At 36.0% G+C, this 21058-nt stretch overlaps 1 protein-coding gene across 1 annotated transcript in view; it reads left to right on the top strand.

The window, feature by feature from the left end:
* Positions 1-4369: 4369 nt before the first annotated feature.
* Positions 4370-21058, top strand: part of LOC126371947 (uncharacterized) — a 77553-nt gene continuing 60864 nt past the window's right edge. The window contains exon 1 of the mRNA XM_050017413.1: positions 4370-4793. The gene's annotated coding sequence lies outside the window, so the exon portion shown is untranslated. The remainder of the gene's footprint in view (positions 4794-21058) is intronic.

Below are 21058 nucleotides of genomic sequence, written 5' to 3'. Positions count from 1 at the left end.
CTTGCGCGTTTTCCTATGAGCGTTCGGGTGGCGCAAAGCAATAACAACTCTACGATTGAGTGTTTAGGCACATTTTAGCACGCAGCGATCATATGGGTGATAAATGTAGTGATGGCGATAGATAGGTACTTATAGGAAATTTTGTACTGAACGATTATCTGCCACGTAGTAATCATAAAGTAATCTGTGACTATGCGCGGATACAGTTTCAGCTTTTATGAAATTATAATGCTATCTTTTACAAAAGTATTTTGAATTTGTCAGAAAATAAATTTAAAGCTCATGTGAAGCTTACTTTATGTAAAAACGCTTATTATAAGTTTAATGATTACCTAAATGATAAAAATGCCTGGTATTAAATGTGTTCCTTTAGTTATTAAATAACTTGTAATGTATATCTACATTGATTTAAAAGATGTGTTGCTGTTGCAGTTTCTTGTTAAATCTTCTCTTCAGCCGTAACACCTTGCGAAATGATGTAGATTCAAAAATGTTAAATTGTCCTTCAACAAGTTTATCTATGATAATTACGTTGAATAAATGATTTTGATTCTAATGAATTCGGAAAGTACCAAGACATGTTTGGTTGGGCAGTGTGTAGTGGCTATAAAGGTCCACCGATAGAGGTCATGCCTCTTCACAAGCGAGCCTTTGCCTTTTCGTTTACTTCGTGCCTTACATAAGGAGGATATTTTTTACATTATTATACCTCAGCGAGGAGTTAGTATATCGAAAACCGATAAAGGTTTGTATGCATGGCCCATTAGGTATACTCACGGTACGCTCTATAGCATTATACTATCTTTTTATAATTATATTTTTTAACACCTTCTAACTAAGATAACCTACATATAAATAATTAATTCATTAAAATAATTTATTTATTCGTAGAAGATAATTCATTTGTATATTCTAAATGTATGTGCTTAATATAATAATTTAAAATGTATAAAAAAAATTAAATATTTGTTTGATAATTATATTTCTTTGAATTAATTTCTTACCGCTAATTAATAGCATATTATTCGTTCAAACAATACACTTTTTGCTACTTTTTTAAGGACTTCAGCGTTAATTTTACTATTAGTGAATTATTTTTGAAAAGTTATTCGTAAGTACTAAGCGAATTTACAAACTAGATCTGATTCTGATTCTGGTTCTGGTTCTGATTCTGGTTCTGATTCTGGTTCTGATTCTGGTTCTGATTCTGATTCTGATTTACACTAATTCATTTCATAACCTCGATTTACTTACCTGTAAAAGTTAATTAAGTACAACTACTTATTGTAAAGTTTTAATATAACTTTATTAAACCTAAATTGGACCAATTTTCCAGGTCACAGTAATATCGACATTATTATGCTCTAATTAGCAAGTGTTAAGCGAGAGAGCGTAGAATATTTAAACTGGAACTGTGTTAAATGACCTACTGATATTAATGCAATAAAAGTCTGCTCGTTATAGCAATACGAATTCAGTTTTTCATTGATAAATTTGTGAGTAATATACCAATATCAGTTCATACGTTTTATATTGTGTAGCTCTATGGAATCAAAGAACCTTAATGAAATAATTATATGTGTACTTAATACCTAAAAAGACATGTAAGTCGACTAAGGACCCTATACATTGATGACTAGGTCGAGACGATGGCGGCGCAACCATGGTCGTGCCAGCAACAAAATGTATGATACAGTTGTATAAATGTTTACTTCAACTGCATACAGTTTTGTTGGTGGCGCAACTGTGGTGGTGCCACTTTTCTTTGGTGTTCTAGTGAGATAATTACGGCTCTGAGGCTACGTTTCGTGTCTGTAATACTTACGTTCTTATTTAGAGTGTAAAATAAAATAAATATTACCTACACTCTTTAAGTTACAGATTAAACTTCTCTGCACGTTATGCATTCTTGTAGAATAGGTAAGTACGGCTGTCTATCTATGGCGGGATAATCATATACAGCAGACCCTAAGGCGAGTACTTTTTTTTAAATCCTGAATGTAAGTAGTGTTAATTAATAATGGTAATACGCTGCTCAAATAAACTTTATTTCGTTGCTACTTTAGTTGACTTTTAATCATTTTAACTAGTTCGTGACTCTATATCTTTGCTTTAAAATAAAGTTCTGGAATTAATTCCACTTAATTCCAACTCGAAAATCTGTCAAGATCACTCACACATCAGTATTTCTTATACTTATAGTATGTAAGTAAACTTTGATTGTATCAAAGTGTTAACATCAAGGAGACATTTTATTAATTTCGTACCTTTCTACGAAACAGTTCTATCTTTAATGAAAAAACTTTTGTATATTTCAATTAGGGCCCTTTGAAAAGACTGTAATTTTCCGAAGTTAACGAGCTAAATTTTATCGAAAATTAATTGCGATATCTTCATTGAAAAGTTTCCATTCAAGTTTGATATCTGAAATTTTCTTGGAGGGAACTTTGACAATACAAGATACGCCGTGGCACCGAGGGTGACTGAGTACCCCAGATACGTGAGTTTTACACGTGAAATAAAAAGTAATTTTCCGTTCATTTTTATTGGCGAAAATAAACTGTACGAACTTTATTTACCTTTAGTTGTTTGTAGGTCCTGCGATGCACTTTTCTCTATTAAAGAAATCCTGAAAGCCACAGGTATGATTGCTTCATCATCATTCATTTAAGAGCCGCGCACTTGTCGGTGTAGCATTCTCCATGCTACCTTTTTAAGGGAAAAATAGGGCAGTGGTTTCCCTCTTGCCTTCCGCCCCGCATGATTGCTTATTGTTTTAAAATATATTTTACATTTATGTAACCGAAGTTTTAGTTTATCAATAACGTTCTAGATTTAATCAATTGATTGAAGGACACTTTGTGACACAAACTGAATAAATAAAATATTGCTCATCGAAACTGATACTTTACGAAAATTGCTTTCTTTCGGCGATATTTTTTATTAGAATTCGCTTTATATAGCATGATTGGTTTATTACGACATCTTCTTCGACTTGAGTAGGCGGATAGGTTAAGATAAAATGACTAAATACAAGCTACAAAACGTCATGCTCTTCGTTATTTCATAAAACGCCATAACAATAGTTTTTTAAGTGGAAATTAAATCGAAAAATCTAACTCGGATGGGAGTTGAACCCGCAGCTATTGTCGAAGCGGGACGAGCGTGGTAACCTTTACACTATTTACAATTTATTATCGTCATCAAACGCATGGACAGGATGAGGACCCAGTGGTGTAACGGTTAACACCATCGTACTGGCTTGACAAGAAATGCAGGTTCGTCCGAGTCAGATGTTTTCGATTTAATGTTCTCTTTGCGAGTTTCGAAGATGACAAATCAGAAGCAAAACCATAATTAATACTCCGAAAATACCTCAAGGCTTAATGTAATCATCAAGGATTAATATTGTTATTACCTTCACTGGAAGCAACGATTGACTTTCCTTGATATTTTATATCACAAAAGCTAATTTATATGACGATGTCAACAGTCACGGTACAAAGTTTGTCGCGAGGCTAGGGTATGTCATACTAGTACGTTACCAATTTGGCTGTGGCGCCGGCCTAGTTTCTTACCCAGTGTGGTAAGACCTTAAATTTTAAAACGAATTTTCTCCTCAGTTTTCTATGGTTTGACACGGAAAACTGCTCACGTTGCGTTGCGCGTTGTACCTAACGTTAACACGTTAGATAACGTTATGTTCATGAATGAGACCTGAGCTCAATCGGACGTATATAATATAGGTTGTTAATTATGTTTATGTTTTATGTACATGTTTTTTTTAACATAACATAGCATCACTTATTACATCCATTTAGCTTTTAAAGAACGCGAAATCAAAAGTTGGTTCTCAGTAATCTCTTTATTAAATTATCCAAATTTAAATCAAATGAAGAGGTTTTTCTTACGTTCTTTTTTATACGTGTTTTATCTTAGTAACATTTTTATTTTCCTCTTAATACCATTATTATCTTGTTTTTCAAGTGCCACTCAGTAACCAATTTATTTTTAATTGATTAAGTATTAACGTACAATTTCACACTTGTATACTGTTTAGGGATAAACCAAATCCCTTAAATTCAAATCATCGTTAGGGATTACAAGTTTAAATCGCTTCTATGTGTATGGGCAGAGGCGAACTTGTGCGTCGGCAGCGCCGGTGTGTGTGTAAATCACCATTAGTGTGTACATCATTTACAACCCCAAAAATGTTACTTTCCTCTTCCCACTCGCGGCACGGTTGTAACCTGCGCGAGTGTGTGAGTGCGACGGGGTGTGCCGATAGGTCCGCGAGCTCGGTGCGTATGTGTGAGTGAACGGTCCGGGACTTTCGTAGCCCCGCCAGTGGTGAGCCGGTCGTAGCGGCAACAACGCGGCTACGGCGTAGCAGCCGACTACTCGACCCAATCGGACAATAGGACCGGCGACGATTCATGGCGTTTTGTTATTTTTTGTTAGAATGTGAATAAAAGCGACTCTTTGTGAGTGAAACCGTAGACAGTATGCAGAGAACCGTTCATTGTTGCCGAAAGAGACAGTTGTTAATCGTTTTTGAACATTAATTTGGAGCATGATGTTACAGATTGGGACGGTTTAGTGTTGCGGTAGACTGAATGGGATGTAAAGGATCCGCAACTGGATGTAGTGTATAATAAATAAGCGTTCCAACGGGTGTTATTTGTAATCCATGTGACGTTACAGTGTTAGTGGAACGTAATTAATACAAGACAATTGAATAGCGAGTGTTGAGATGGAATTTCTGTTTCCCCGCGCACTGTAACTCTGCTAAGGTAAATAATAATTTCTTGTTTCTATTTAATTTATATACTATTTTACGCTCTAATATGTTCTAAACATGTTACATTCCCTTTTAAGAACTTTAGTTTGTAATTCTTGTAATAGTAGATGCTTTTCTCTTATTAATTTAATTCTTGTACTTGTATGTATTTCTGTATACCTATTTTCAGTATTTTAAAATACTGTATGTTAATTTTCGTTTACATTTATGAATAAGCATTTACTTTAAAATTATTTTCACAAATTATATTCATAATAAGCGGTTTTTATTATTTATGTAAAAATATAGGAAAGCATGAGATATAAAGACTTGAATTATCATTTTATTTTTAATATTATTTTCATACATAAAAATGAAATTAACTTAAAATGTTCGCTCCATAATGCATATTTCAACTTCTCTTTTTACTCGTCTTCTTATTTTAGCTTCATTCGATCGACCTCCTCCCATCGACATGGGGATGCCTGGTGCGTTAATTGAATGTAATTTATTTTTGTCAGGTATATTTTGTTTTTTTTTTTTACCTACGGTATTTTTTAATAGGCACCAATTTAAATGTCAAAAATTATTTCTGATTATTTTCGTAAGATGTAACTGTGAACAGGATGAAAGCAAATGGAATTCTATATTATCTGCTTACTGCGGTGGGAAATCGGCGTGATTTTATGTACATACTTACTTATGTAATTATTGTGTAGTTAATACGCAACCATGCATTTTTTATAGGTCGCCAGCAGCCGAATAAAAAATTGTCGTCATTTTTGCAATTTAAAAATTATTCTTACGTGGGCGTTGCTCGTTATAGTACGGGTACAATTGGGGTAAGCAGAGCCTTAAATCATGTTTTTTTTGGCTATTCACTTTGGTTTTTAACGGTGCCAATTTATATGCGTTACTATCCTGTAATTAGACTATCATTTTAAACAAGACACCCTATACAAAAATCTCATTGATACCGTGTGCCGCCTTACCCCGTGTGTGAGAGTGAGTCCGCCAGCTGCGGTCCCTTACAGTACTCCATAACGGCCTACAGCAAGAACATATACCTAAGTTATACCTTAGTTGATACGAAGGACCCCGATACCGACCCCACGGGCGTGATCGACGAATTCCCTCAATCAGCGTTTATCGCTATCGACCCACAAGATTTTTTTTCTCTCAGATATTTCAAATATATTTTTTCTCTCAGACGACGCCCTGAGTTGAGGTTCGCGCCCAACTAGGCACTCTGTCTTAAACGTTGTGTGGGGGACGGAGAGTTGATTCTATACGTAGTATTATTACTTATTCTATGTTTTCGTCTAAAGCCGGATTCAAACGTTGCGAAGCATGTGCTGCGCACGCCATGCGCCGCACGCCTCACAATGTGACTATCATATTCGTGGCGTGGCATAAGCTATGCACGTATAACACGTCACCACAACCTACCACGTTGGTCTAACTCAATGCTCGGTTGAGGTGTAGGTAATTAGTTCATCTAGCGATGGATAGATGACTACTCCAATTGGGATATAGTTCTAAGCTTATGTTATGTTTGACACATAACAAAGCGTGAGGCGTACGGCGTGCGGAGCACATGCTATGTTTGAACCCGGCTTTGGTTTAGCAGCGGAGTTTTTAAAATCGTTATCGGTAGTAGAAATCATCATCTCCATAGCATTTTCCGTTTTCCACAGAGTCCGTTTACCTCACCTGAAGATTTGATAGGTCTGGTTTTTTACAAAAGCGACTGCTTGTCTGACCTTCCAACCCGCGAAGGGAAAACCAGCCCAACACAGGTTAGGTCACATACCTAAGAACATGCATTCCTCGGGAATGTGGGGTTCCTCATGATGTTTTCCTTTGCCGCTGAGCACGTGATAATTATTTATGATCCAATCAAGAATTCGAAAATAAATTCGACAATCATTGGTTTAGGTCTGTGATGATTTCGAACCTGCGATCTCAAATTCAGAGGCAAGCGTTCTACTAAGTGGGCTATCGGTAGTAGCGATCAATGTTTTAATTTAACAATGCTTTTAGTAGTAGCTATCCTATAACCCTAGCGTATCTCACTCTACAATCGACCTTGGGTTGAAATAAATAATAGAGTTTAGTCCTTAATGGACAAACTTTTATACACTGAGCTTATTAAACTTTATGACCTGCGGTATGAACAACCATAAATCTTTTTAGGTACTTTATTTTTAGTTTAGTAATTCGTAATATTTTTATGAACTCTACCCACCATTAGGAATGAAAATAAAACACACATAAAAAAATCATGATCGTAGTTTCTTAAGGGGTGGGCAGAGACATAAGTCATCAATAAGTTAACTCGCAGTTACTAGAGGATTTCCATACTAATGTTAAAAAAATATATTAGAAAATATTATTGCAATCTTTGTATTTAGGGCTACTTTTAGGCAAATATTTACCAGTGTTAGCAGCAATTAGCACAAGTGATATTAAATTGATAACTGTGCTGCTGTGTGTAGCGTCTTTTTATAAACTTATTCTTAAAAAAAGAGACAGAAAGCCTCATAATAAGTATACCTAATTAAAGGGTATTTGCACCCATTTGTGTTTGGTTTAATATAAAATAACTTAACAAATAATAGGCTTTAACAAAATACACACCATGCAAACTTTACAAGCTCAATACCCAGTATAGTACGGGCAGTGTTCGAACAACAGGCGTGTTTGCAGAAGCAGCGAGCGATACCGCGATTGACTACCCCTCATTGTTTGATGGGGACGCCGTAACTCTATTGTGGGGAAATGTCATACCGACAGATGTACCGTGTGTATGGCTTTGTATGACAACGTGGCGCGGCGTGGCGAAGTATATTTCAGATATGAAAGTTGGGAAATAATGATTAGATGAACGTAAAAGGACAAAGATTGTATGAAGTTATGTTATTTCCTACCATGTTTTGTGAGATATCAAAGAGTGTTCTTTTAGTTTTCAGATGAATACAATTTTGTTATTGTTCCGTGTAATTATCAGGTTTTATTAAAAATACTAAAAACTCAATATCTCTATAATCTCATCAGTCGATTTAAAAGCAAACAAATTCAAATAGATATGACGGAATAGCGAGATATTCATCTTTATTTCTAGTCACTTAAAAAGATAGCAAATTGAGTTTCATTACAGCCAGCCAGTAACATGAATTAAAAAATAAAAATCAATTCCATCTTCAAACTAGAACAGCCTGATCTCGGAGCTCGGCAGAATATTAAATGCAACAAACTTAATACCACCTGTCTTGCAGTCCAATAAATAAAGGCACTAGGTAATTTAAATTTTAAACTCACTTGACCTGAGAGCACAGAGTAAAAAAGTTATTTAATAACGTAGAGCTGAAAAACTAGCATTATCAGTATCGAGTCGGAGTAAATTAAATTCTGTATGGGGTGTACGGGCCTGTTTACGTGCCCTATATTACTTTGCGTTGTTGACCTCCTGCTATGCTCTGGACTCCGCTCGTTGTAAAAAAAGAAATAAAAGTAAAATTACATTTTTGCTGCATTCGTGTAAAATATGTTACGAGACCTGCGTTTGAAATGTTTAAACTTGGGTACTATGGGTCTGTAGTTAATTTTATGTTTTTTTAACAAGTCTTAGTATAAATAATATTGTCCTAAAATGGGGTAAACGGTTTTAAAGTTTTATTTTGTTGTTGGTAATTAAATTACAATTAAAAAATAAATAATTGGCTGTTGTATATTTCTATTTAATGTTCTCTAGCCCTCGTTGACAATGACTGAAAACCAGCGCTGGATGGCGCCATAGCATGGTTCCATCACAGCACAAGCTGAGCCATTTTTCCTTTTGCCCGTATTCGTAATATTCATAATTACCTAGTTCTTGTAGCAAATGTAAATTGTTACTGGCAATAAATTTATTTTATTCTTTTTATTCTTATTTTTAAATTAGGGTATTTTTTAGGAAAATGAGGAAGTATACGAAGTTTAGCTAAATAGTTAAACGTATGCCTGGTCATCAAATCTACTGGTCGATTAAACGATAACGTTTTTGATCAGTCTACGCACTTCATGGTACAGTCTCTAACATTATTTCGCAAAGAAAAATTTCTAGTAAGAGGAATCATGTGTCATGTTCTAACATGATGGATGTTTTATACGCGGATGGTTGACAGTGCGTATACAGTTTATCATATTATTTACCTTTTTTATATTTTTTATTTGAAAAAAATGCCACAGGTTATTTGCTGAGGATTTGTGTTTCTCGAATATCTCGAGAGAGTAAAAATCGAAGTAGCTCTACGTCTAAGTCTTATTAATAAATTCATGTAAAACTACTTTTTATCCAACCTTTTTTTTGTCACATGCTAAGTATTACACGGTTCTTACAAATAAATATACACAAACACGTGATACCCTGCAAGATAGACGTTAGAATAATGTTTACACTATAGAGTTAAGACTTTTGCAGTGTCTCGTGTTTTGTATATTTTAAGTTGAAATGGTGCTGCACTAGGCGGCACTAATAATTGAGCACCATTTCAACTTAAAATACGCCGATAAAATACGAGTGACTGTTATTCTGACGGATATCCTGTAAGAAAGCAAAAATCTTAACTCTATAGTGTAAACACAACTAAATTAAAGTTCCCCTCTTAACCTCGTATCAACTTATTAATACGTAATTTGAATGCATATGCATGTAACAGAATCTCGTAGCCGGTGCACCATTATGTAAAATTGAATAGACCCCGCATAACCTCAGCTGCCGTACATGGTATAAACATTCAGTGGCATAGCTTCACCGTCGCTTTGGGATAATTACTCGTCTTGATAATTAAGTTTCGTGCTTGATAAGATATTCCCATACTGCTTATCTTATCAGGCATATCATAGTGGACGACTAGGGACATTCTGTCTAATATAATTTACCAATTTGTCGGTCTAGAGCTGGTTGCAAGGAGCTTATTAGTACATGGTTCGACATTTGTCTTAGCGCATATTTCATTTATCAAAACCTAAGAGTAAATGCGAGACGCCTTTTTCTGACTACCCGCTACACTAGGTACAAAAATCAGTATCATAGATTCGCCGTGTCAGTGGGATAACAACTAACTTGCGCTTAAGTGATAGGTTTGTAAACACAAAGGGTTAGGAGATTCCTACGGAAAGCCCCTAATGATGAACATTTTTTTTTCCGTTAGTGACGTAAAGAGATATAACTGCTTCTATATAGTTATACTGTGTTACCTAAAGCAGGAGTGTATGGTTCACGGTTCGCGGGTACAACGCGATCGTTGTCGGCAAATGTCGGCACCAACAAACTATTTCGAGGAAATTGAATCGAGAGTGGATTTTTGAAAATGTCTCTTGTAGACACCATATTTCCACTTTGTCTCTTTGAGGAGCCTGAGTTCCTATTTGTTGGTATCGCAGATGTGTTATTGAGAAAATGTGGTTTTATTTCGATTTCTTCGGTTTATGTAGTATTGTTCGATTAAACTTATTGTAAGATGTGATATAAATACACAAATGTGTGTGTAGGTGAAGTCTATGTACTGCAACTTACTGTGTAAGTATAAAATTCAATAAAAAGACAATTTCTAAACGGCCAACGGAAAGCGCTCAATTCTGAAGAAGTATTTAATAAAAAAATACTTACCGTGTATTGTTTCGTTATTAATATACATGTTTTTATACAATTTAAATGTCTCAAAGTGACAAGAATATAGCAATATACCTATGACACTAACAATATAGGTGTAAAACTTAATGCTTTTATCTACAAAAAACATTGTAACTATACAAAACGTGTTATTACTTTAAACCACGTTGAGTAAATATAAATTTCCTTTTATGCGGTTAAAAGGAGTGTACTTAAGAGTATAAATTACGTTTTAGGGTTATCTGGAACTATTACTTTTAATCTCAGCAGGGCATAACGTTAGGCACTGGCCCGTGGACTCATAAAAAGGGAGTTCGGGCAGTTTGGGCTGTAATCAACTGCGATGATCTAATGTGGGTTGGACGACAATATTATGTTATGTGCTTCTCGAATTTTTTTTACAGATAAGCGTCGCGAATGTGTGCGTGTACCTATGTATGAGTGCGTGTTTATGCCTGAGAGTGTGTTTGCCTTAATGGCGTCTTTGCAATGATGTTGATGAGATGTTGAGAGCGCTTCATTAATTTTTTTTTATAACCTGCACAAGGGTGATAAGAAGAGTGATAAAAATTTATGAATGCATTAACTTAGTATTTTACGAATGAAGTATTTTTAAAAACATTAACATGATGTTATATTTAGTAGGGATGTAGCAAAGGTCTATCTTTGACAGTTTTTCGTTCGACTACTCAATATAATTAATAGCCTATATTTAAAGCTTATTTGATCTCTTGGAAAACGTATAGAATTACCGCCTTTTTATACGTACCTATTACACTCAAACTTTTTTGAACCAAGAGAAAAAGGTCTGCCGGAGGCCGGTGTAGGTTTGTGGCGGGAAAAAACCAATATGGAGTTTTCATTCTCTATACAATCACGAATGTGTCAGACAGAAGTGACAGTCGTTTGTTCCAGTCACTTTTGCACAGCTCATCGCCCAAAAGTCGCGGATAGAACTTACAAAATTTTCCCAGCGTATATATATTTGCTAATAAAATTACAAATGTAGGCAAACTCAGGCAGTTATTAATAAAGATATAATTTCCCCTCTGTTACGAGCGCGAATACCCATCCGTTACGCAATTAAAACTCGCCACTGCCGTGTCCATTGAGATTTGCATACAGATCTGTGATTATATCCAAAAACGGCTTTATTTCACTGGTGGGACCGCTGTGAGAAAAAAAAAATGGTCAATTGGGTGCACTCTGCGGTTTGCAAATTAGTATGGATATATGTTATAACATAACGCTTCGAACGTGTGTACGTATTCCACTTATACCTTTTCCGACTGAGCAGCCAGTAAGGGCTTTGCATATTCTATTTTTTGGTTGGCGTCTGCTAGGTTTTAAGTTAAAAAATTCGGTCTAAGTTTTTTTTCTCTTAGGTGACCCTACCTATTCAGCTAAACTTTGTTGTATTGATTTTAGCTATTAAATATTTACCCTATGTGGTACCCGGCTTTAATAGCCTATATCACTCAACAGCTCTATAATTAATTAAATAACGACTACGTTTACATCAGTAAGTAATAACCGGGACCAACGGCCACCAAGCCACCAGGGTTGATGGGGTTGGTAATTCACCTTACAATCCACACGATAGAAGAAGAAGATTGATTCAGTTGAACATTTAATACTATTTCCCATTCACAAACGAATGTTGGCGGTACCTCGCTAAAATAAATCAGATTAAAAACCCGTAACTAAACGCTAAAAGTATTTTTTGTGGAAAAGACAAATTTGCTTAGCGGGACACCCCCATAACGAGACGTTACTGTTCGTTTATGACTCTTTATCGCCATGTTAAGCCGTTTACATCCACTGTAGGGGACATTTTATACATCAACGACTCTTATACGATTTGAAATGCCTTCTTACGGCTAGGCGAATAGGTTTTTATTAGGTAAACGTGTTCTATTTACATTGTAGGCAATGTGCAAACGCTACTAGGACACTAACTGGCCACCTTTATTACCAGTTGTGAGCTCTCAGCGCTCCGCATTGACCGAATAACAAACCTACAATTAAACATGTCAAAAATCAATCTCCTTTCGTCGTATTCCTAAATGGGTCGCGTACTAGGTTAAAGATGAATTATGAAATTCTAATTACGAAATAAAGACAGATCTAAAACGAATGAAAAAAATTTCTTTTTTGTAGTAGACTTATTTTTATGAAATTTAATCAAGAAAATAGGTCTCACATTTTTTATCATGTTTATCTAAGACGTCACAGTGTGCTTTTCAATCAATCAATCAATCAATAATACTTTATTGCACAAGAACATATATAAAGGACATAAACATACGAATAAAACATAAGCACAATAGGCGGCCTTATTGCTAAACAGCAACTTCTGCCAGGCAACCTTAGGGTGAAAGAAGATTATTCAGTGGAGCACGGGCTGGTGCAATAAACATATAATGATACCAACATAACAAAAAAAAAAAGAAAAAAAAAGCTTTTCATACTAGTAATTTCGTGTTTTAACGTTTAGTAAAAAGTAACTGATTTGTCTAGTTGGAAACTAGGTTGGGCTGCGTCCACGAGACCTTATCCCATTAACTTGCCCAGTCATGATGAGCTTCTCAAGATTATCACCAAAAGAAAAAAAATATCAGAGTAGGTACTGCAATTCTTTATTGAAGCCACTCTCGTAAATATAAATATTGCGATTTGTCTCGGAATTATTACTATTATGACAAGGAAGTGGATACAAGAATGAAAGAATATATGCATATAAGAGAGCAATTTCCTGTATTTTCCTGTCCTGGTATTGTGCCTGTCAATAAATAATAATAATAACCGATCATACAAGTAGGCACTTTCTATAAGTAAAATATTTGTTATGTATTTAAACGCTTCTCAATGTTTATTATCTTTATATACTTAATAAAATATATCAGCCGGGCTAATATGAGGCACGTGATAAAATTTAGTCACGTTCATTTTATAGATTTTGACGGTACCATGTCGTTTTGTTGATTGGCGTTAACATGGAAAACCAAAAAAGTTATGTCGTTCTGTCAAAATTCTGACAGCTTGTACGATTTGGAAGACTCTTGAAGTACTTTCAGCTCATTTGAACTCTAATATTATGAATGCACATTTTATTGAACAGAACTAGTAGTTCAGAACAATTAGTGAATATATTTCAATAAACATAACATTAACATTGGTCCCGTTCATAACGTTGGTCCCGGTTATTACTTACTGATGTAAGTACGTACTAGTCGTTACTTCAGTCATGTCAGGGGCCTATGGCGGCTCAGTAATAACCCTGACACCAGGGTTGATGGGGTTGGTAATCCTCCTCACAATCCACACGATAGAAGAAGAACATAACATTTTACAATAGCTTCAATGCGTGGTAAGAATTAGATCTATCATAGTACGTAAACTAGTGTTATAGCGTTTATTAGCATAGTGATGTATCAGTCTAGATTAGCCCCATCGATTCTTTTCTGTCTAACAATTGCAATATGAGTAAAAGTTAAAACTTCAGTATAATAACTCACAAAGAGAAACAAAAGTAAACTGTACTCGGCCAGCTATTCTGTTCTATATTTGAGTTTATTCCTAGCTCAGCGACTGGCTTATAGTTAGATAACTTATACTGTTATAACAGTGTGTTGTTTGTGTATGTTACTACTGTTATTAGACATATAAATGTTACTTCTTCTTAGAATTTATAATTAGTTGTAATTAGTATGGATTATTTTGTCACCCCTGACAATGCATAGAACGTTTATAGGGAAGATGCGGATGTATCTCATTCCACTAAAAGTCGGAATGACGAAAGTTGTTCTCTCAAAGTGAGTGACACAAACATTTTTATAGATGCTGTTAAATGTTGGAGCACCAAACACCACTCATGACCGCATTGTGATGTGATTGTTCAGTTTACGGCCACACTATGGCCTGCTTGCGAAGGCTTTAGCTGGGCCTTTATTGCTATTTTGTAAGTAATAAAAAATATACATTAAATTTCGCAATCAATGAGGAAATGACAATACAAAAAGACTATCTACCACGGGCTTCAAAAAGTAAAGTTATTAATTAATTACTTTTACTACTTTTCGAGGAGCTCGGTGACGCAGCGGTAAACGCGCTCGGTCTGCGATTGTTGAAGTTAAGCAACTTTCGCAAAGGCCGGTCATAGGATGGGTCACCACAAAAAAAAAGTTTTCATCTCGAACTCCTTCGTGCTTCGGAAGGCACGTTAAGCCGTTTGTCCCAGCTGCATTAGCAGTCGTTAATAACCATCAATCCTCACTGGGCCCGCGTGATGGTTTAAGGCCCGATCTCCCTATCTATCCATAGGAAAGGCCCGTGCCCCAGCAGTGGGGACGTTAATGGGCTGATGATGATGAATAAACCCATAAAGAATTGACAATAAAAATCGAATGTAATGTCGTAGTAACCAGCGAGCGAATATATAAAAAAAGAAAATAGCGAGCTTGAATGATAAAACTGAAATAAGTTTAGGTACTAAATGAAAATTTCCCTATTCTCTATTAAGAATATCAAATAAACTTCTACGCTTATATTAAAACCAAATCTATTACTGTCAACATTATGCAATAGAAGGGAAAGAGTTAATTTTACTTTTTAATTTCGTACCGTCCTTCACCACATGCCGGTAGTAAATTCTCTTATAAAAAGCTCCCCTATTTACTTCGCAATTAAAACTGTGGGTGGTCTGTGCAAACTTCTATTATATTTGCACTTTCTGTTTTGTGTTTAAATCTCAATTTTTTGAGCAAATGTTGCTTTTACCGGCTTTTAAGCGAAAGTTAGTGGGACATGAAAGAGAAAAAATAAACGTTTGTTTTAAACATAACCATAAGCTCACAAGTACATTCCAATGGGGTAGTCAGAGGTACATCTATTGCAAGATGAACTGAGTACCCACACCTCACTGACCTATATTGTGGTAGTGAAGACTTATAGTGAAAGTTAAGATAAATAATAACTCATTGGTGCATATCCGGGTAGCTACCGGGGTTCGAACCGGGGCTCTCCGCTTGAGAAGCAAGCCGGTGAATGGACTACAATCACTATTGAGTTCTTCTTCTATCGTGTGGGATGTGAGGTGGATTACCAACCCCATCAACCCTGATATCACAGTTACTATTGAGCCGCCAAAGGCCCCTGACATGGCTCATGTAACGACTACTTACTTGCATCAGTAAGTAGTAACCGGGACCAACAGCTTAACGTGCCTTCCGAAGCACGGATCATCTAACTTTCGGACAATCCGGCGATCAGCCTGTAATGTCCTAACCAAACTAGGGATCACAAAGTGATTTTTGTGATGTATCCCCAGCGGGATTTGAACCCGGGACCTCTGGATCGTGAGCCCAACGCTCAAACCACTGGACCACGAGGCCGTTACTATTGAGTTGACTAATGTGTTTACGAACTCAAAAAATATCAACTAAAAACATAAACATTTTGTTACCCAGAATTAACTTCTTAAAATCTACGGTTTCATTAAAATTCCGACCCTTATGTCTTTTGCCCACCACAAATGTTTCAAGGCCGTCAAAATTCAAGTATTCAACGTAATTATCATAGATAAACTTGTTACAAGTCAGTTTATTATTTCGTTTCAGATTTCAGCGTGGTAGCAGTATAATATATCTTAACTGAATGTTTTTATGACCTAAACTACAAACGCATTGCCCCTTATAGGTACTTCATCATCAGCCGTACGACGCCCACTGCTGGGTATAGGCCGGGTTTATAGGTACTTACATTTTCTTTTCCATGCATTGTCAGGGATGAAAAGAAAACAATAGAATTTGATTATGCTGCTTATCATGTTCATAATATCTACCAAAGCGGGGTTAAAACGTTACATCTAAGAATATAATATTGCTATTTTTGACGTTTGTTGACACTGCGCACTTACTGTTATATGCGCAAATGTCAAATAGCAATATTGCTTTTTAGATGAACTATTTGAATATGGCCTTTTTGATTCCTCTGGTCGTCTAAGGAATCGTCTTCTGTCTAACATGACGCAATAATAAATAATTATATGTTTGTGGGCGACCGACCGACGATCTGGTGAAGGTCGCGGGAAGCCGCTGGATGCGGGCAGCGCAGGACCGATCGTCGTGGAGATCCTTGGGGGAGGCCTATGCCCAGCAGTGGGCGTCGTACGGCTGATGATGATGATGATATGTAGTGGAAGAAACTATTTGACTCATTGTCCTTTAACTTGTTATTGATATAAACGCCTATCTGCCCTCTCTTAGTTTTAAGTTTATCTCTCTCCCGGTTTGCTGGAAGATTTCTACTAGAAATAAGCCGAACTGCTTGTCTGTCTTGTGTTAGTATAATTGATTTTATATTCTCTTCTGTTTGCAATAAACTGTTGAATAAATGAAAAAATAAAAATGCGGTATATTATTGTATGTTGCTTGTTTAAAATTGTGTTTTGAACTGTACGCATAAGTGACAAAAGCGAAGTCAAGCCACTCGCCGTAAAGAGACTCACCGTAGCGAGAATCGCCGTTCGAAGAGACGCTGTCAAGGCCATTATTCGATAATTGAATCACTAAATACGGTTCAATCAAGATTAGGACACCACTGGGCAAAGTAGCTGATATTTTATTGACTACTTTTTGTGGCTCTGTCGATTTCCGTGATAACTAATATAATTAAGACGTATGTATGAGTACGTTTTACTCAGGTATCAACTATAACCCACACACTTACTTCAACATGTATCTCTCTCTCTTTATTTAAGAGCTGCGCTCTTGTCGGTGGAGTAATCGCCATTCCTCTCTTCTTTCCGCCAAATCCTTCACCTCCTGATACGACACGACCTGCACCTTCTCCTTTATTCGTTTCATAAATGTTCTCCTAGGTCTACCCCTTCCTCTCTTTCCTTAAGTTTTTCCTTCTATGATGTTTAAACATGTAACTAGACTACTCTATTTCACAACACATTTATTATAATACAACACATTTCGATATTATTGAATACAAATATTACATAGCCATAAGTATCTATGTATTCAATATGTTTGACATGCAAAAGAGAGCAGACAGATGCAAATCCGATGGCTATCAACCAACTGACCGAACACAACCCTTCACGAGTACACCCCTTTATAATCAAAAAGGTAATCAAACGATATGAATTGGGGTTGGGAATTAAAACTTTTTTAAGACCATTGTTGTTCAGAGCGTATAATTCTATGATGGGGATTTACTATGTCTATTAATTGGAATCATGTAGTGAAGCGGTAATGGATGGATCTTTTAAAGTTTTTTTTTTATTCCGGGAATATAGACGCGTGTTCTTTTTATTTGAGTAGCTAAATAATACTTTTTAACCCTTATCAATTCTTAGTGGAATCACATGACAGAATAAAAAATAATTGAAAAATTTACTTGAATTGAATTGAATTGGTTGTTGAAATTTTAGTTTTGTGCAATAAAGTATATTTAATTTTGATTTGATTTGATTTATATTGAAATCCTTATTAGTTATTTATTTATATAACTTTGTTGTTCATACCTTCATACGCTTGTAAAAATCGTTATCGAAATACATATTATGAAGGCTACATTTTGATAGATATTGAGAGTTATTGAGGACAAAAGGATACTAAAAAAGACACGACAAATTTATTAAAAACACCTTAGAAGGGAAGACAGAAGGAAAGAGCGAAAGGTGAAGACCAATTAGAGCTTATAATAATATGGAAAAAATTAAAGAGAAGGCGAACGTCGTGTCTTATAAGGAAGTTAAATAATTGACTCTTGATAGACATCATTAGACTATAATGGAGAATGCTACACCGACAAGAGCGTGGCTCTTAAATTGATGTTGATTATTTTGATATATTTTTTTACTTAATTTCGTGCAGTCAATGGACGTAGGTGGCGTCATCAAATCGATATTTTTGCTTGACTTGGGATACTCGTAAATAGGGAATTATACGGAGTGCTATTTTATTATTCAAATGTTCCCCTTCTTTCATATGAAATTTAAATAGGGCATTATTATGCCATCTGCGATGAAAAAGTGTCATTGTTCAATAACGATTAAAAATTATGCCTTTGTAACTGGTTGCGTGGACGTTTGTTTGTTATTTTAAATAATAAATGAAATATTTCATCCTTATGTTTGGATATACCACCAAGCCGCACTGAACGTTTCGCCTCTTCCTTTTTGATGCGAACAGCGAAGGATTGGAACTTGCTTGCCGTCGTCTGTTTTTCCCACTCGTTATAATCTGGGAGTCATCAAGGCCAGAGTGAATAAGCATTTGCTAGGTACGCGTTGAGGAGCTCGGTGGCGCAGCGGTAAACGCGCTCGGTCTGCAATTGTTGAAGTTAAGCAACTTTCGCAAAGGCCGGTCATAGGATGGGTGACCACAAAAAAAGATTTCATCTCGAGCTCCTCCGTGCTTCGGAAGGCACGTTAAGCCGTTGGTCCCGGCTGCATTAGCAGTCGTTAACCAATCCGCACTGGGCCCGCGTGGTGGTTTAAGGCCCGATCTCAATATCCATCCATAGGGAAGGCCCGTGCCCCAGCATTGGGGACGTTAATGGGCTGGTGATGAGGTACGCGTGATCCGCCCTAGACTAAATCGTCAGTTACCATCAGATGAGATTCTGGTCAAACGCAAGCTTATAACATTAAAACAATAATGTTTGTTTTTACTTGTGGTAGTTTCAAACGTAGGGACAGAATTCACGATATAATAATATCTGTTCTGATTAGTTTAAAACCGTCTTGGCTTTAAAAGCAAAAAAAGAAAATGTTACTTTAATTATTCGTAGCTAAAACGAATATACAATACGAACCAGATATCGATTTCCAGTGTTTTGGATAAAGTAATTCATAGATAATAAAAACATGTTAAGAGAAAAAATACAGGTTGCCCAGCTGCTGATCAAACTCAGGTGTAGGGACTCTACCAATAAAGTAATCACCACCATCGGCGTCTTCAAACAAGTAAATTGCTATTTCATCCTCATTCGCACACGGAACGCATATAATACCCAGTAAGCAAACACACCAAAATACCTTTTACCTCAAGCTCAAACAAATACAAGGAACTATTATCTCCTTTAATTGAATATGTTACGGTGTTATTTTTCCCGGTCACCCGACAAACTTTGGTATTAAAAGAGGTGTTCGCTGTTGTCGCAGGCTTAATCTGGGGACCGCTTCGCCAAGCAATTATCTACGTGAAATAGTGGCGGTATTAAAGGCACTTACTTTGTTCAGGCTAAAACGGGATTACTCTAACTGTAAGTAGCCGGTGGGTGTAGAACACAATCAGCGGACGCGAATCGAATTATACAAAGTTTCGCGTATAATGTTGTAGCTACTACGTATCTACGAACAAACATATTCAAATTCAAATTCAAAAATATCTTTATTCAGTAGTTAACATAGTTACAGTTTGAATCGTCAATTTTTACATAACGAACGTCTCATCCGCCTAAAACTACTGCAGCTTCTCACAATCTGTAGGGGAAAAGAAGCTGCAAGAAAAACCACGGCACAGATCCCTAGACGTTCTTTAAAAAAAAAACGCACGTCTATTTCCCACCGGGGTAAGCAGAGACTGTGGAATTCCATTTGCTTCGATCCTGATACACTTCTCTTGCTTCATCTACAATAACATATGTATAACTAGATATACCAATCTATATAAGTAGTTCATCACATTTAGAATGCAATATCTAAAATAAGTTTTTGATTAACCAAATGGGGATTACTGAGTAAAGCTATTTTCTGTAACGCACTAACGTAAACTTTTTTACCGCAGTCGAATCTAATACGTCGGCTTAAAGGAACTTAGTTACAAAAAGGCCCGAACATTATGTCTGTGGTCCTTGTACAAACTTGATAAAGTCCCCCGTAAAAGAAAACCCTTTATTTATTACCCACCTAAACCTATCTGCGTTGCGAGGAGAAATCTTGGCATAATGGTTCCCTTAGCGATACTTATTTTAAGGATACATGCGTTACGCCAAAATGTTTCCCTAAAATGGCCCTAACATTTCCCAGTATTGACAAAGACAATGTACTTTTAAGCCACTGCCGGTCGCCTCCTCAAACCCAAGGGAGGTTTTCTAAGACAAAAACACAAAGGAGAAGATTAGAAGCGATGTACTCTTATCAAAGGCGTTGTTACTATAACACAACAGGGATGTGTGAAAGGATAGTACGAGGAAGTATAACCCGTGTGAATTAAACAGACATTACGCGACCAGGTAGTTGGATAATAACGACGTGCCTGTATGATTCGCTTGGGTTATATCTAGCTCTATTTAAGTTTATTTTGTGTTTGTGACACGTTGTTTGTGTATAAATATTATAAAATGTAGTCCAAGTTGAAAATATTTTATTTGTTATACAGAAAGGTAGCTACCGTTCGAAAAACAAAATTGAAATTCAAAAATGCGTGTGCTTTTTTCCAACACTTTATTTAATGTAAGTAATATTAAACCAGAAAGTGAAAATATTAAACAAGTTCAATGTTTTAAAACTGAAGTAGGTATTTCTTTTATAAAAAGGTATTTTATTCTCATTGGTATACTTAAATGCAAACGTACCACACACTTTCACGTAATTATAGACC

This window comes from Pectinophora gossypiella, chromosome 13 (assembly GCF_024362695.1).
Source record: "Pectinophora gossypiella chromosome 13, ilPecGoss1.1, whole genome shotgun sequence".
In the NCBI taxonomy this organism is placed as follows: Eukaryota; Metazoa; Arthropoda; class Insecta; order Lepidoptera; family Gelechiidae; genus Pectinophora; species Pectinophora gossypiella.
Note: the sequence above shows the minus strand (reverse complement) of the source record. Positions and strands in the feature narration are given on the sequence as shown.